Source organism: Acomys minous, assembly GCF_964271855.1.
Source record: "Acomys minous genome assembly, chromosome: 15".
Classification (NCBI taxonomy): Eukaryota; Metazoa; Chordata; class Mammalia; order Rodentia; family Muridae; genus Acomys; species Acomys minous.
This window is the reverse complement of record NC_140497.1, coordinates 16,508,817-16,526,168: the sequence shown is the minus strand read 5'-3', so window position 1 is coordinate 16,526,168 and position 17,352 is coordinate 16,508,817. Positions and strand designations below refer to the sequence as shown.

At 42.7% G+C, this 17,352-nt stretch overlaps 1 protein-coding gene across 5 annotated transcripts in view; it reads right to left on the bottom strand.

Moving 5' to 3' along the window:
- NSD3 (nuclear receptor binding SET domain protein 3) overlaps nucleotides 1–15,995 on the bottom strand; it is a 118,815-nt gene extending 102,820 nt beyond the window's left edge. For 2 of the 5 annotated variants that reach the window (XM_084760270.1, XM_084760273.1), the window contains exon 1: nucleotides 14,799–15,294. The gene's annotated coding sequence lies outside the window, so the exon portion shown is untranslated. Of the gene's footprint in view, nucleotides 1–12,294; nucleotides 12,388–14,798; nucleotides 15,295–15,542 lie in introns of those variants that run through there. The other 3 variants (XM_084760271.1, XM_084760272.1, XM_084760274.1) reach the window with 3 other exon arrangements.
- Nucleotides 15,996–17,352: the final 1,357 nt, after the last annotated feature.

Here is a 17,352-nt window from a genome sequence, read left to right as displayed (position 1 = left end):
TGCCTCCTCTGACACTGCACACACATACAGACATACATGCAGGCAAAACATTCACATACATAAATTAGATCTTTAAACAAATCTAAGGTTGAGAAATTATGGAAAGCACTGTAGCACTAGCCTTTGGCCTCTACATGCACCCACACAGGTGAGCACATACCCGTAGACACTCTATTCTGAACAATTTCTGAAATAAAAAGGCCTTCATTCACATTCTAGATAATAGTTTCATCATTCAAGAATGTACAGGGGCTGGAGAGTTGGCTTAGTGGCTAAAAAGCCTATTACTTTTGTAGAAGATCTAGGGTTCAATCCCTAGCACCCACATGGAGCCTCACAACCACCTGTAACTCCAACCCCGTGGGACTAACACCGTCTTCTGACTTCCACGAGCAAGCACCTGGTAGCTTGATTAATCCCAGCACTGGGAGGCAGAGGCAGGTAGATCTCTGAGTTCCAGCCCAGCCTGGACCACAGAGTGAGTTCCAAGACAGGCAAGACTATGGCGAACGGGAGGTGTACCGCAGTTGGTAGTTCTTGCCTAGCATACGGGAAATCCTAGTTTTGAACCTTAGCAGCCTATAAAACCGGATGTGGCGGGATACAACAACTACCCTAACAATGGGGAGGTAGAGATAGAAGAGGACCAGAAGTTCCATGTCATCCATCCTTGTCTACAAAGTGAGTTCCAGCCCAGCCTGGGATACATGAGACCCTATTGAAACAAAGAATTGGGGGGTTGGAGGGGGGGGCGCAGAGGGAGGGAGAGAAAAGGGAAGTATACATAAATAGATGAATAGGAACAAAATCCTTTCCACATAGATTGTGCTGGCTTTTTGTTTGTTTGGTTTTTAATGTTAAGAAAAGGTCTCATGTAACCCGAGCTGTCTTCCAACACACCGCATAACTGAAGATGAACTCACACTTTAGATCCTCCTGCCTCCACCTCCCAAGTACAGGGATTATAAGCATGCACTAGTCCAAAATATACAGACATAAGTTTACATTTAACATATTTAGTTTGAGGCCGGCTTGATCTACAGAGCAAGTTCTAAGATAGCCAGGCTACACAGTTAAACCCTGTCTCAAAAAAAAAAAAAAAAAAAACCAAAACAAAACAAAAAAAAAAACAACCCAAAAGACACTGGGCTTGAGAGGTAGCTTGGTAGCTAAGAGTTCACTGCTCTTAGAAGAGCAGAGTTCAGATTCAAGTGCCCACGTCAGGGCTTACAGTGAGCTCCATATGCCGTCGGCCAGCCTAGTCAGGTATCTTCATGCATATATCCACACAGAGACATACAACACGGAAGTTTTACAGTTTTTTAAAGAGCTAGGGGAAACAAAGAAGCCAATCTCTACCTGCTGCTGGTAGTGAAAAAAATCACACATAGAAAGTCTGGGCAGCCTGGGCTAGAGACTCTATCTCAAAAGGAAATGCAGTTCTTTCCACCACCTCAAAACTCTACCATAGAGCCGGGCGTGGTGGCGCACGCCTTTAATCCCAGCACTCGGGAGGCAAAAGCAGGCGGATCGCTGTGAGTTCGAGGCCAGCCTGGTCTACAAAGCGAGTCCAGGACAACCAAGGCTACACAGAGAAACCCTGTCTCGAAAAATCAAAAAAAAAAAAAAAAAAAAAAAACTTTACCATGAACCTTGAATTTCAAAAAACCTCATAAAAACACCCTCACATGCTTACAGAGATGAGGTTAGTTGTGAACTCTCTGAAGAAATACTGTGATGCAAGAAAGAAATCCAGGCGTGTGCCACATACCTTTAATCCCAGCACTAAGAAGCAGAGGTAGAGGCAAATGAATCTCTGTGAGTTCAAAGCCAGCCTAGTCTACATAGAGACACTCTGTTTCAAAAAACAAAACAAACAAACAAAAAAAACAAAAACAAAAACAAAAAAAGAGAAACTACATATATAAACACTTAAGCAATCCCACTACATGCTAGAATAAAATGTAAGGTAAACCCAGAAACAAACAGAATGTCCACAGAGTAAAAGTGTATGCTGGTCTTCTAGTCATGTATTGGTCAGGAGGCTTTTGAAATTTTTATTTTACTTGGATGCATGGATGTCTGTGCATCATGTGCATGCCTGATGCCCTTATAGAAAAGAAGGTGTTGGGTTCCCTGCAACTGGAGTTACAGACAGCTATAGGTCACCATGTGGGTGCTGAAGATTGAACCCAGGTCCTTAACCATGGAGCTCATTTAATGTTTGCTATGTAGGGATTAAACCAAGTGATGCAGGATCTAAAATGACTGCAAAATGGAAGATGTCATTCCTCCTAGTTGTCCATATACAAATGTATAGCCTGGACTTTTATTTTGACACAGACATATGACTTTAAAATTAACTTTAAATCTCAATTGTCTTGACATTATTTAATGACTTTCATTTGCAGTATCAAACATTAAATGCAATTTATATCCAGTGCTTAGCTATATAAGTTTTTAGAAGTATAAACTCAGCTTAACTACCATATTGTCTTCATAAAGTTTTCTTTTCTTTTCTTTCTCTCATTTGTTTTGTTTGTTTGTTTTGTTGGTTTTTTCCCCCCAAGATAGGGTTTCTCTGTGTAGCCTTGGCTGTCCTGGACTCTGTAGACCAGGCTGGCCTTGAAATCACAAAGATCCACCTGCCTCTGCCTCTGGAGTGCTAGGATTAAAGGCGTGCGCCACCACACCCAGCCCCTTCATAAAGTTTCTAAGTAATCAAAACACATGTCCAAAGCTGTATATTTTTTTCTTACACTTTCACATTTTTAAACAGCAAAAAAAAATTTTTTTTTCAAGTTATAACTGTGCTACCTCACAATCTGGTTAGCTCTGTTGCTCACCTTAAATTTTTGCTTGGCATCTCCCACCTACAGTGTGCTATATACAGTCCTATAATGTACACTCAGAATCTGCAGGCTAGCCTGGACTATATGGTGAGAGTGCTCCCCACCTCGATCTCAAACAAACCAAAGTGTTAGGGGGGAAAAACGATTTTCAAAGAGATTAAAATATCCTCTATCAGAAAGTGACCATAATTAGTTAATAAGAAAAAAATTTAAACCTACATCTATTTTACTTAACCATAAACCTTGCTATTAAATTCAATCTGCTTGCGCTTCATTATGATTCCATCAAATTACTCAACATTTTAGATTATAGTTCCAACTTCTTTCTGACTGAACCACATTACAGCCCCACTACCTTGCAAGCATCCGCTTACTGAACAGACACTGTTTCCCTTATCTAGTCAGTTTCCCTTCACATTGCTGTGCTTACTTTGTCCTTGACTACAACAAACAACAAACATGGCTACCACTTGAAGATATGCATTAAGTTTTTGTCCAGTTTCTTACCACAAGGGTGCTGACTCATACTGAAATCACTACAAACTAAGCAACGTCTTTTTAAAAATATCTATTTTATATGTGTGCCTGAATGTATTATGTACACTTCATGTGTAACAGATGGGTACAGCATCCCCTGGAACTGGCTTACACACAGTTGTGAGCCCTGTGGGTATTAGAAAACAAACTTGGGTCTCTACAAGAACAGCAAACAAGTAACCATATCTCTGGCCCCAAACTAGGCAACTTCATCAGTCATCTTATTCTATTCTTTTTGAAATTGACTAAACATATCCATTTGCATATTTTCTTATGCTTTCATTAGAAAACTCTTAAAATTATAGTTTCTGAAACCAGTTCTTATAGATTTATTTTTATTTTTATTTTTTTGAGACAGGGTCTCACTATGTAGCCTTGGCTGTCCTCAAACTATGTAAACCAGGTTGGCCTTGAATTTACAGAGATCCCCCTAGCCTCTGCCTCCTGAGTGCTAGGATTAAAAGTGTGAGTCACCACATCCAATTGGTTCTTAAATTTTATAAATGTTCACATTTTACTTTCTTATACCTTGGATTCTGTTAGCCTCAAGTAAAAAAAAAAAAAAAGACAAAAATAACAGGTGTTTTAAAGTACTAAGCAACGTCATAGGTAAGTTTTTAACTTCCTATGAAGATGTTTGGGTGTTTTCTGTAGTTTTGTTTTGCTTTTTGTTTTGTTTCGCCAGTTTTACCACTTCCCAGTTTTTTGGCTCAATTACATTCAAATTTTTTATCACTTATTTGTTTCATCAGAACAATAAGCATTGGTGCAGTTATAGATGCATGTTACAATAAAACAGTGGACGTGAATTTGGACTGGAAAGTTAACTTCTTGTTCATACTTGTACCAACATGAGTTCTCTTGCTAAGAACGCCCATGCACTTATGCAAAGACACTGCTCCACCATTCTTTAACTTCTGGTAAGGCAGCCAAGTGAGTTCATTTCTTTATCCACTAATTTTGTGATTAAAGACAACCTCATTTGTAGATGACATTTTCTTTCTTTTTTATTGCTGAAAATCAAATCCAGGACTTCTCTGTGCACCAAAAAGCTCTGCAGTACTGAGCCACACCCTCAGCCTCCAGTACTTATTTCTGTTTTTAAGAAGTATGTATTAACAAGTACATGCCTACTATAGTCTGGTACTTTAGTACCCCAATTTGAAGCTCTACAACCCTAAATCATTTCTATTTAACAATAAAAGCATTAATCCTCAATGGCAAGGTAAAATGGGGGTAGGAACTCAGACCTCAACTTAGGCCCTTCACCTCCACTGCCCACCCAATTTAAAAGCAAAGGGAGCTGGAGAGACAGCACTGTGGTTGACAGTACTTGCTGCACAAACATGGGCATCTGAGTTTAGATCACAGTGAGGCATGACCTCACAAACACATGTTTGTAAACCCTAGTATTGTGGGGGCGAAAGCAGGAAAATGTTGAAGGCTTGCTGGCTAACAGCCTAGGGGAAAAGAAAGAAAGAAAGAAAGAGAGAGAGAGAAAGAAAGAGAGAGAGGAAAAAAAAAGGGGCTGGAGAGATGGCTCAGAGGTTAAGAGCACTGGCTGTTCTTCCAAAGGTCCTAAGTTCAATTCTCGGCAACCACATGGTGGGTCACAACCTTCTATATATGAGATCTGGTGTCCTCTTCTGGCATTCAGGCAGAATATTGAATAAATAATAAATACTAAAAAAAGAAAAGAAAAGAAAAGAAACCCACACAGGATCCAGGAACAGGGAGAGATCCTGCTTCCAAGCAAACATGCAGGGAGTGGTCGAGAAGGATACCCAACAACTCTGTGCTTATGCACGGAAGTACATATACACAAGTACATGTACCAACCCCCCTGCCCCCCATACACACACAGTTTGTTAAACTGGCTTAAAGCAAACACAACTGCAGAACAACTACCGGGATAAAGGTCAGTTAGATCACAGCAAATCTCTTACAGTGTGTAATAGATGAGTAGAACACACTGTCCATGTACATTTTTCTTTTTAATAAGGTGTTTATAAATCAAATCTGAATCAAAACATTTTTTATGCATTTAATTGTATTTACTTATGTGTGTGCATTGGAGGCAGAAATGTACGCGTGTGTAGAAGTCACAGGACAACTCAGGAAAATCAGTTCTTTCTTTTCCACCATGTGGACTACAGGGATTAAACTCAAGTTAGCATGCTGGGTGGAAAATACCTTTACCCAATGAGCCATGAGGCTTTACCCCCCTGAGACAAAGTCTCGGTGTACAGTCCTTATTGGCCTGAGCTCACTGTGTAGCCCACACTGCTGGCCTCCACATCACAGCCTCCTGCGTGTGCCACCATTGCCCAGCACGTGCACTTTTAATTCCAGCACTTGGGAGGCAGAGGCAGGCAGATTTATGTGAATTCAAGGCCAGCCTGGTTTACAAAGGGAGAGTTCCTGGACAACTAAGGCTACACAGAAGGAAAAAAAAAAGTGTGCCTCCACTGTGCCCTGCCAGCATCCCTCCTCTTTGTTTAAGATGTGCTTGTCCAAAGATGTTCAAGCTGGTCTCAGACTCCTGTAGTCAAGGGACCTCCTGTCTTTGACTTCAAAGTATCTAGAACTATAGCAGACACCACTCCCCCCTGCACTTGAGAGCAGAAAGAGTTCAGGACAGCCAGGATTACACAAAGAAGCTCTGTCTCAAAAAATAAATAGGACTAAAGAGGTGGCTCAGCTGTTAAGAGCACTGGCTGCTCTTCCTGAGGTCCTGAGTTCAATTTGCAGCAACCACATGGTGGCTCACTACCATCTGTAATGGGATCTGATTATCTTTTCTGGTGTGCAATGAAGACAGCACTCATGTATATAAAATAAATAAATTTAATATATAAATAGGTGGCAGTAGCAGCGGAGACTCATGCCTTTAATCCCAGCACTCAAGAGACAGAGGCAGGAGAATCTCTGAGTATGAAGGACAGTCTGGTCTCCTGAGCCAGTTCCAGGACAGCCAGTGCTACAGAAAGAAACCCTGTCTCAAAAAAGCCAAGACAGATTGGTAGGTAGGTAGGTAGGTAGGTGGTAGGTAGGTAGGTAGGTGGGTAGGTGGTAGGTAGGTAGGTAGGTAGGTGGTAGGTAGGTGGTAGATAGGTAGGTAGGTAGGTAGGTGGTAGGTAGGTAGGTAGGTAGGTAGGTAGGTAGGTAGGTGGTAGGTAGGTAGGTAGGTAGGTGGTAGGTAGGTAGGTAGGTAGGTAGGTAGGTAGGTGGTAGGTAGGTAGGTAGGTAGGTAGTAGGTAGGTAGGTAGGTAGGTAAATTAATTAGCTGAAGTAAGAGCCAGCCAATTGGTCTACTTGTCTGAATGCACTTCTGAGGACATTTAGAAAAAGCTGGTAGTGCTAGCACCATGTTTCTAGCCTTAAGGGCAAGTAAAGTATTTAAAGTCCTCAAAATTGGCTATAATATTGCAATGTTGAAAAGCTATTAAGACTTCAAATTAAGAATTCACTAGTTCTAAGAACTTCATCTTGAAAAGGTAAATTGAATGTCCTTTTCTTAGAAGGGCTATACCAAACACAGTATCAGGCCAAATATGTTACCAAAGAGCATTCTAAATGCAAGAAACAAACAAATAAAAATTTGTCTCATTAAAAAAATAATTTGGGCTGGAGAGATGGCTTAGCTGCTCTTCCAGAGGACAGAGGTTCCATTCCCAGCACCCACATAGTAGCTCACAACGGTCTATTACTTCAGTTCTAGGGGCCTAATACCCTCACATACAGACATATGTATGTAGGCAAAACATCAAAAAAATATTTTTGAAAAGAATAATAATTTAGAAGTAGAGTGAAAGCTGGGCATGGTGGCACACACATTTAATCCCAGCACTTGGGAAGCAGAGACAGGTAGATCGCTGTGAGTTTGAGACCAGCCTGGTCTACAAAGTGAGTCTAAGACAGCCCAGGCTACACAGACAAACCCTGTCTCAAAAAACCAGAAAAACAAAAGCAAACAAACAAACAAAAAGAAGAAGCATGACTCTGGAAGCGTGTTCTATATCAGATGACAGTTTCTGTGGTGAGCCATCTAGGAAGTTTCAAAATCTCCCATTAGTGAGTTAAATCATTATTGTTCTTTCAAATTCATTCCAAAAAATGGAGTTATTGTGTGGATATTTATAAAATAACCCAAGAAGGTAACATACAAAATGTTATTACATAGGTTAATGCAAACTATAATGTATATCTTTTTTTTCATTTTCCCATGTATTTTCTCCACAATGGAAGTCGTAAAGACTGAGATCCATGGGGAGTGAAGCGTGGTGATGTCCGTCTGTAAAGTCAAGCACCTGGGAGGGGAAGGCGATCCCATCAGGAGTTCAAGACTAGTCTCCGACACATAACAGGCTGAGGCCAGCCTGTCTCAAAGAGGAAAAAGAAAGATGCATATCTAGTTCAGTGTAGTGTTGCAAGCCCATATCTCAGCACTTGGGAAAAGGATGAGCTGTTCAAGGCCACTCCCAGTTACATAGGGAGTTCCCTGGAGGCGAGCCTGGGCTACTGGAGACCCCATCTTACAAAACAAGCAAAAGAAAACAACAAAAATAAAAACAGAAAAACAAAGCCACATCTATAATTTTTAAATAAGCTAAGAATTTCAGGGAACTTTCTCAAATATCTCATTAATGGCAGATGTACTACAAGAGTAACAACACATATCCAGTAAAAACAGCATTTTCTAATTAACAAAATTTAAAATATGGTTTTTACTTTTTCATGTCACACTATATAGATATTATACATGCTATAGTAGTGCTTAAAGAACTTACTATGTATTTCCTGAGGTGAGTGGTGAAAATGAAAATGAAACTATAAGCTTTTAAAAAATACTAGATAGGACGAGGCAGATTGTTCAGTGGGTCTAACACTTGCCTAGGCAGCCCGGCTGCCTGAGTCTGATGCCTGGCACTCGGGGCGGGAGAGAAACAACCCCTCCAGCGTCCCTCCAACCTCCACACACACACATGCACATATATACACACATACACAATAAAATAAGTCAGACTTTTTTTAAAGTTAGTTCACATTAGTATATCTAGCTGGTAAATATACTTTTTTTAATTTTTAAATTTTAAATGTATTTGTGTGAGTTTCTATGTAGGTCAGATTACAACCTGTAGGAGCCGGTTCTCTTTTTTCACCATTTAGGTTCCAGGGATCTAACTCAGGCTTCGCAGCCAGTGCCTTCAGCTGCTGGGCTAGCTCACCAACAAGCCCCATCTTATTAGCATTTATGAAAAGATTAGTCTAAAGAAATAAATCTCATTAGTTATTTAAAGACCCAAATGCCAGATGTGTTGTTTATTAACAAAAAATAAAATAAAATAAATCATTTGGGTTGCTTCTTCAAAAATACCTTTTTTCCCCTAAAGAAAACTAAAAACAGCATTGCATTGAAAAACAGATTATTATGAAAACGAACTTCTAAATATTTTTAAAGCTTTAACAATTTAGTCAAGGCTACACAGAGACCCTGTCTGGAAAAAAAAAACACAACAACAACAAAAAGCTTTAACAATTTTAATATCTTAGGACTGATGTGGTTGTCACTGTGGAGTAGTGTGCATATGACTTTTGTTTGGAATCATAGAATATATTTTCTTTTTTGGTCTAGAGTCACTTAGTAGAATTATTTCAAGATTCATCCATGTTCTATTTATCATTTATTCCTTTTTATAACTGATCAGTGTGTGTAGCACTGTATAAACATGACACAAATTAACTCTGTGTGTGTGTGTTGTTGTTGTTGTTGTTTTTTGAGATAAAGTCTGACTGTTTAGATCAGGCTGGCCTCAAATGTAAGATCCTGAGTGCTGGGATTCCGAGTGTTTACCACTCTTGGCTTCATATTTGACAACTCTTCTTGAAAAAACATAATCACTGTGGCTTTATAAACTGTAAGAAAAGGTAGCGTACATCTAGACCGAAGAGATGGCTCAGCAGTTAGCGCTAACTTTTGATCCAGAGGACCTGGTTCAGTTCCCAGAACCCTCATGGCAACTAACAGGAGTCTATAACTCCAGTCCCTAGAATCCAACACCTTCTACCTTCCACGGGCACTGCACACACAGGGTGCATAAACATACATTCAGGCAAATACTCATACATATAAAAGTAAATAAAAATCTCCAAAAAATTCTTTAAAATAATTTTAATATCTTTAGTATCTACAACAGGTGAGAGACTCTTTTTGTTTTGAGAGACTCAGTAAGTTGGGCATAGTGGCACAGAACTGTAATTCTAGCTGTAAATCTATAAGTCTAGTTGAGAGGCTAAGGTAGAGAAAGCATGAGTTAGACAGGCTGGCCTGAGCTACACAGTGAGTTCATTTGATATGAATTCATGATCACCTACTTTTTTTTGATAGGAATAAATAACTTAAAAAAGAAATCAACAGTGTCTCTTGAGATTTTTTTTTTTCTTTTTGAGACAGGCTCTCACTAACTCTCCCTGGTTGTCCTAGAACTCACAGAGGCCTCCTGAGGGCTGGGGTTAAAAGTGTGGACCACAGCCGGGCTGTGGTGGTACGTGCCTTTAATTCCAGCCCTCAGGAGGCAGAGGCAGGTGAGTATCTGTGAGTTCAAGGCCAGCCTGGTCTATAGATCGAGTTCCAGGACCCCTACACTACACAGAGAAACCCTGTCTCAAAAAAACAAAAAAACAAAAAACAAAAACAAACAAAAAAGCATGGGCTACCATGACTGGCCTGAGATGTTTTTTTAAACTACTGTTTTAAATTGGGTGTTTTCAGCTCATTAAAAAACAAAAACAAAAAACACCAGTGTTTCTCAATGTCACTTTAGGACCAGGCCTGGACTTCTAATGTTTGTTGCCTTATTGCTGACTATTTCATTGACAATTTTATTACAAGAGGGAAAATTCTGCCAAAACCTACTTCATTACACAAAGCACAAACTTCAAGATAGCTTGGATATAATTCATTACACATAAAAACATTGTCTGTATGCTACTTGTCCAAGTATGAAGAAAGCACAGGCGTGATCCCTCACTTCACTGGAACTCCCTGGAACTTACTATACTAACACTGCCTGACCTCAGCATAATCCCTCGCACCTCAAGCTTTAAAGAACAGTCAATACTTTCGTAGTAAGGAAGTAAAGTTCCAAGTCACCAGTCTGTCACCAAAGCCTTGGCCTTAACTCCTATAGGCCTCAGTTTTTCCTCCGTAAAATAAGGTATGTTAGAGCATTTATCGTCCATCCAAACAAACAGTTACAAATACAGTAAAAATCAACTATATTCTTATAATAGCAAAAAGGGGGGTGGTGGTTAAGTAAGCTGGACCTGGACCTGGACCTGGACCTGATGTCAAATGCCTTTAATCCCAGCACTTAGGAGGAAGCAGCAGGTATGAATTCAAGGCCAGCATGGTCCACATAGGGAGTTCCAGCCAGCCAGAACAACTTAATAAAGACCCTGACTCAAGAAACAAAAAACAAAAGGGTTAGCTTAAGTGGTAGTATTCCAAATAATAGACCACTGCCTGACCCTGAAACAAACATTGTAGGTCCACATACCTGTTAACTGAGTAAAACAGAACAGCAGCCAGAGCTGTGTATACATACTCTCAGATACATGGAAGACTGAAGCAGGAAAATACCAAGTTTGAGGACAGCCTAAGCAAAACAAAATAAACTGAAAATGGGCCAAGGTGTAGCTTAGGCGAGACCTGGGTTCTAGAACTAGAGTGTGAGGCCAGCTTATGCATGTTAAGTGAAACCACAGAAACTGTCTAGGACACTTCTAAGTAGTTACAGTGGAAACAAGGGCACATTCTTTTGAATTTTTGTTTTGTTTGTGTTTTCCGAGACAGGGTTTCTCTGTGTAGCCTTGGCTGTCCTGAACTTGATCAGTAGACCAGGTTGGCCTCAAACTCATAGAGATCCGCCTGCCTCTGCCTCCTGAGTACTGGGATTAACAGTGTGTGCTGCTCCCCTCCTTTGAAATATTTTAAAATAACAAGCATGTGTTATTTTTATGATTTTAAAGAATAAACTAACAGAACTAGTTTGCCTCTCTGAGTTCTATAATTTAAAAGACCTATACTCAAATACCAGCTTTGTTATTTAAATATTTAGTAGCATTTGTAATGTTGTTATCTAACCTGTTTCTCCACTTGCAAAAAGCAGTTAAAAGTAAAGTCTCGCATGGTGGGAGGCCGAGGCCAGGGGATCACTGTGAGTTTGAGGCCAGTGTGGTATACAAATTGAGTCCAGGACAGCCAGCAATACACAGAGAAACCCTGTCTCCAAAAACAAAAACAAAAACAAAAACAAAAACAAAAACAAAATCCAAAACTATTGTCATTAGAGGCACTTTGGACAGTTCTGCCAAAAATAACCAGTTTTGTGGGAAATTAGCTTCCTTCATTCAAAATTCCCGTAATCTAATCATTATGAGACCATTTGTTAATTTATCACTCAAAAGAAAAGAAAAAGGTATGTGGTTTAGTTGTTCCCTAGGTAGGACTCCCAGTATTCCATATACCAGACATGCTAGCATACACGGTCAGCATGCTCAAGAGACAATGTAAGGTCAGAAGTTCAAGGTCAGCCTCAGCTATATTGGAAGTTTGAGGCCAGCCTGGGGCATAATGAGACTCTGTCTCAATAAATAAATAAAAAGGTGTAAGGGTCAGAGAGATGGCTCAGTGGTTAAAAGCACTGGCTGCTCTTCCAGAGAAGCCTGGTTCAGTTCCCAGTACCCACATGGCAGCTCACAACCATCCATAATTCCAAGTCCAGAGGCTTAGGTGCCCTCTTCTGGTCTCTGGGCACCAGACATGCATGTGTACACAACAGACAGACATACAGGTAAAATGCTCAAACACACAAAACAAAATAACTTAAGAAACGTTAAGTACCAAGCAGGCTGACGATGAGCACAGCAGTAATCAAGGCAGACTTGGATTTCAGGTGTCTGATAAATACAGTAGCCTTCTTCACTGACCGGATACCTGTCCAAGGAACCCAGAACACAACACTCTAAGAGGGTTCATTAAAGCTTCCAAATACATGTTTTCTAGTGTAATATATAATTGCTCATTTTCCTAAAAGTGGTGGCACTAATAGTTCAAGCAAATAAGTTTTTAATTACAAATAATATCAACAAAGAAACATATATAAAACATTTCCATCGAAATAAATAAATTCCAAGTGAATACTAAATGGTTTTTTGAATGAAACTTATCTGAAAAAAATTCAGGCTATATACTGTCAATCAAAATACCACAAGTTATAAATCTGACATTTACACCAAGTCTAACCTCAGAAAGTACCACTCCAACAATATTAAATTTAAGTTTCCCACCAAACTCTATAAAAACTGAGAAAACATTACTATTAAGATTTGTTGAGTCAGTATATAGGACAAATGGATTAAGCCCACCATGTAATTAACATGACTTGCTGGCATTAGAAAACAGTTTCAATACTAACATATGAGCTAAAGTTTGGATTATCACAATTAAAATTATTTTAAGTAAGGCACATAATGGATCCTTTTCAATATTAATAGAAAACAGATTTTGCCCAAAATCAATTTATCTGCTTTGTCAGGATTTAGACCCTGAGTAACTATTCTGATCGTACAAGTAGTCGTGTCTGAATACATTAAGGAATTACTGGAGCTTTCCTGAGAGGGACACAACTTCTCACCCACCCACCCCCTCAAAGCTGGCATCTCAATGAGGACCTAAGGAATCCATGCCTACTTCACAGGCCATAGTGCTGGGCTGAACTGACATTTTGGAGACTGTATTGAGCCAGCTACATGAAAGCAAAGGGAAGAGGTGGGGAAAAAAGCTAGTAAAAAAACATTACTCATAACAACATGCATATCACCTGTCACCAGGAACATTTCTAATTTTCCAAAATTCTAAATTCAGCAAGCAGATAATGTACATACAACAGGCTGATCTTCCCCACCCCTTTCTAAGAGTGCCCTGAGTAAAATGACCAACGCAATTTCCTTGTTTAAAGAACTGCCAAAAAAATAAAACAAAACAAAAAAACCATGTTGACTTGCTTCTGAGGTGTCTGAAACCAATCAATATTTAAGACTTTTCACAACCATGCTTGAAATATGATAGCAATGATTTCTTCAGTTAGTTAAAAAATGTATATATAATTTTTAATTTATGGAAAGGGTTAAATTTTACACTGCAATTTATCAGTATGCCTTTTTTTTTTCAACCAGAAAGAAAAGGAGAAAGAAAGGAAGAAGCAGCAAAACACACAAGATGGAAAACATCGCTGCGTCCTTTGGTGGTTATGAGTAATTGTAAATGACCCAAGAGGTAAGAGAAGTTCATGGATAGAAGGGAAGGTGTAACAATGTGAACTGGTCGGTTCCACATTCACACAGATGTCGGAGAGGAAAAGGAATTTATTTACACTGCAGTGCCTGGTAGCAAACATGGCTGCCCCTGCCCCCTTTAAATCTGAATAGTCTTCACTCCCTCACCAAAACCATCAAATTATGGCCATGTCTTTCCCTGCCTCCCTACCATAACACAAACACGTCTCCTCTTCTCTCAGAACAGTAACACCCACACCTCCCTCATTTCACAACAATCACAAACCCATAACCACTAGCTTCTCTATTTCTCTAGCCTTGAAATACAAGACAGAATACACACAAATATAGGAACAAAAGGCTTTCCTTTCTAACACTTCAATACTCCCCATCCTTCTTTTCCTCACACTCTGTGACGCCTGGTCGATAATTCTCATCCCTTCCAACACTCAGCTAATGTCCTTCCCTAGCCCAGCCGTATGTCTTTCAGTTTCCTCCGTCTATTTCCTATGCTCCTATTGCCTCCTGACACAATCATTTTTCATCCCTATTTCCTGATTTTATCTTTTCCTCCACTTTGATTCACTAGTTTCTCCCTTGATTCCCAGAAGATGCCTCGCTTCTCCATCAACCTTATCCCTCCCCCCCCCCAACTCCTCTAGTTTCCACACTCCACTCCAGACCTACCCTAATTTGCATTAGGTCTCTACCGTCCAAATCTAACTCTTCTCTTTCCCTCCCCCTCCCCCGTTTCCATCCTTATCCCCGCCCCCATCCCACCTCTACTCCCAATTCCCAGCTCAGCACCACTACATCATATCCCAAGCCTACCTGCCCCACCTCCCAATTCCTTCCACACCCACCTTACCATCTGCTCTTCCTTCCTCGAACCCTTTCGGGTCACCCCGCGGCCCCTCCCCTTCCAGGGTCTCACTCGTTATGGGTGCTTGGGTCTTAGGTCGCCCCCACCCCAAGGATCCTCAACCCTGACGCACCGCACACACATACACACACACACATACGCACACGAGCGCGCGCGCACACACACACATACACGCACAAGCACTTTACCTTCAGTTTGTTCCATTCTAACCCCCCGGCCGTGTCAGTAGGATCACAGGAGAGACACGGAGGCCCGAAGAGGGGCTAGGTTGCCGGCAGCTGCTGGGACCGCGGGCACAGGAGAGGGAACCGAGCTAGGCCGCATGAAATCCTCGGACTAGATTTCCCCCTCGCCGAGCACCCCTGCCATGGCGGCCGGCACTGAGGAGGGCCACGGCCCGCCCGGCCGGGCTCGTTTGCGGGCAGACGGAAGGCTGCGGGCGACGCGGAGCGAAGGGGAGGCGGCCGGACGGGGGTCGCCGCGTAGCTGCTGGTGCCGGAGTGGAGCCGGAGGCTGGTGGCCCCGAAGGGCAGCGGGGTCCCAGGGCTCCAAACGGAAGCTGCACACCTTTCCCAGGCGCCCGGCACACAGCCCCGGCCTCGGCCTCCGTCCGGATCTCCTCGCCGCAAGCTCCCGCCGCCGCCGCCGCCGCCGCCGCCGCCGCCTCCGCGCACAAAGCCCCCCCGCCCCGTTCGGCGCCGCCGCCGCCAAATCCTAGGCTTCCCATTGGCCACAGGCCGTAGCGCCTGCCGGGAAATGCAGTCCGGGGCCGGACGCTGAGAGCGAAGGAGGAAGCAGCTCGTCAACCCGGGAGAGGAGGGGCGCGCGAGAGTCTGGAGCCGACGCGAGACCGCAGGCGATGAGGCAGAGGGACAGGAAGGGCTGGTGGTGCGGAGGGGCGGCCAGGTCGGGCCTGCGAGGCTAATACTTACTAAGCTGCAGCACGTACTGGACGCCATATGGTACTCGAGTGGCCCTGCTCTACAATTCCTAGATGTTAGGAAGAACCTAATGACCGGTACGCGATTACGCAGACCGGGGAGGGCCGAGGCTCGGGAGTCGCCACCGGCAGCCTGACAGCTGTCAGCAAGAGCGCCTTGACCCCCCGCGTCCTGACTCCCGGCGGCAGCACTTTAGGACGAGAGCCTTGAGCCGGGGCAGTCTCTCCTTTCTGCCCCGGTGAGAGCCGGAAGGCTGTCGGTTTGCAAGCACTGGGGGTGCCAGGTTAGCACCCGCGTCCGACTCAGAAGGCACCCCGACCTCCCGGGCAGGCACCAGACCCGGCTGCCCTCTTCCTGCCCGCACCAGGGCACAGAGGCTTGTGGGTAACCAGGAGGACGTCAGCGAGACTGCATCCCCGGCCGCGGGCCACGGCGAGGACTGCGGGCGGGTCACGTGCCCGGGCCCTGCGCTGCTCCCGGGCCAGACCTCCGCACTGAGTGACGTGGGGGCATCTGTCCCCGGAGCGAGCACCCGAGAGTGATAGGGAGGAGACAGTGCTCTGCAAACCCCAGGCCCTCCCCATTCTAGGAAACACGAGTAAAACAGTGACAGGGCCGGGTAAACAGTCTTGAAGGGGCGTGCAGATGTAGTTTCCTGGGACCTGGTAGTTACTCAGAACGTTCAACCCAGACGCATGAACTTACAAAGGAAACCTACGTTACGATCAGACGAGGAAACCGATATGCACTCTTGCTTTCGGTTCTGAGAATTACAGAACCCTGTCACTACAAAGTCCTCTCCGTAGTGATTACACAGTGCTTGAGCTACTTACCATTACGAGAAATTCTTGATGTGTTTTCTCTTCAAATACCACCTCAGAATTCTTTAAAGGTGTGTGTGTGTGTGTGTGTGTGTGTGTGTGTGTGTGTGTGTGTGTACACATTTTTTTCTTTTTCTTTTCTTTTTTTTTTTTTTTTTTCCGAGATAGGGTTTTTCTGTGTAACAGCTCTGGCTTTCTTGAAACTCACTCTATAGACCAGGCTGGCCTCCAACTCACAGAGATCCAGCTGGCTCTCCCTCCCAAGTGCTGGGATTAAAGGCCTTTGCCGCCACCACCGCCACCACGCCAAGATTTTATAATTTTATGAATGTTACCCTCATATGTGTATCTATGCACCTAGTGCCCGCCAGGTCCCCAGGAAGGTAAGAAGAGGTGTCAGGTCTGCTGGAACTGAAGTGATGGACGGTTGTGAGCAACCAACCACGTGGGTGCTAGGAATCGAACCTTCGCCTCTACAAGAGCAAGTGCTCTTAATCTCTGAGCCATCTCTCCAGCGCAAGACCTAAGAGTTGTTTTTTTTTTTTTAACTTCTACAGTTCAATGATTTTAATGGGCATTAAATGTTTGTTAAAATAATTCCACTGATATGATGATGATGATGATGATGATGATTTTTAAGACAGTGTCCCTGGCTGGCCTGGAGCTCTCTATGAAGACCATATTGGCCTCAAACTCACATAGTTCCTGCCTGTGCTTCCCAAGACCTGTAGTACCATGCCGGGGGCCAGGTACTTTTAAATTTTAAAACAAAAACAAAAACAAAGCAAAAAAATTGTGACATTAGAAACATGCTTACTTTTGTTTGTTTGTTTGTGTTTGTTCATTTGTTTTTTGAAACAGGGTTTCTCTGTGTTGTCCTGACTGTCCTGGACTCCTTTTATAGACCAGGTTGGCCTCAAACTCAGAAATCCCCAGGTGCTAGGATTAAAGGTCTGCACCACCGCTCCCAGCTCATGCTT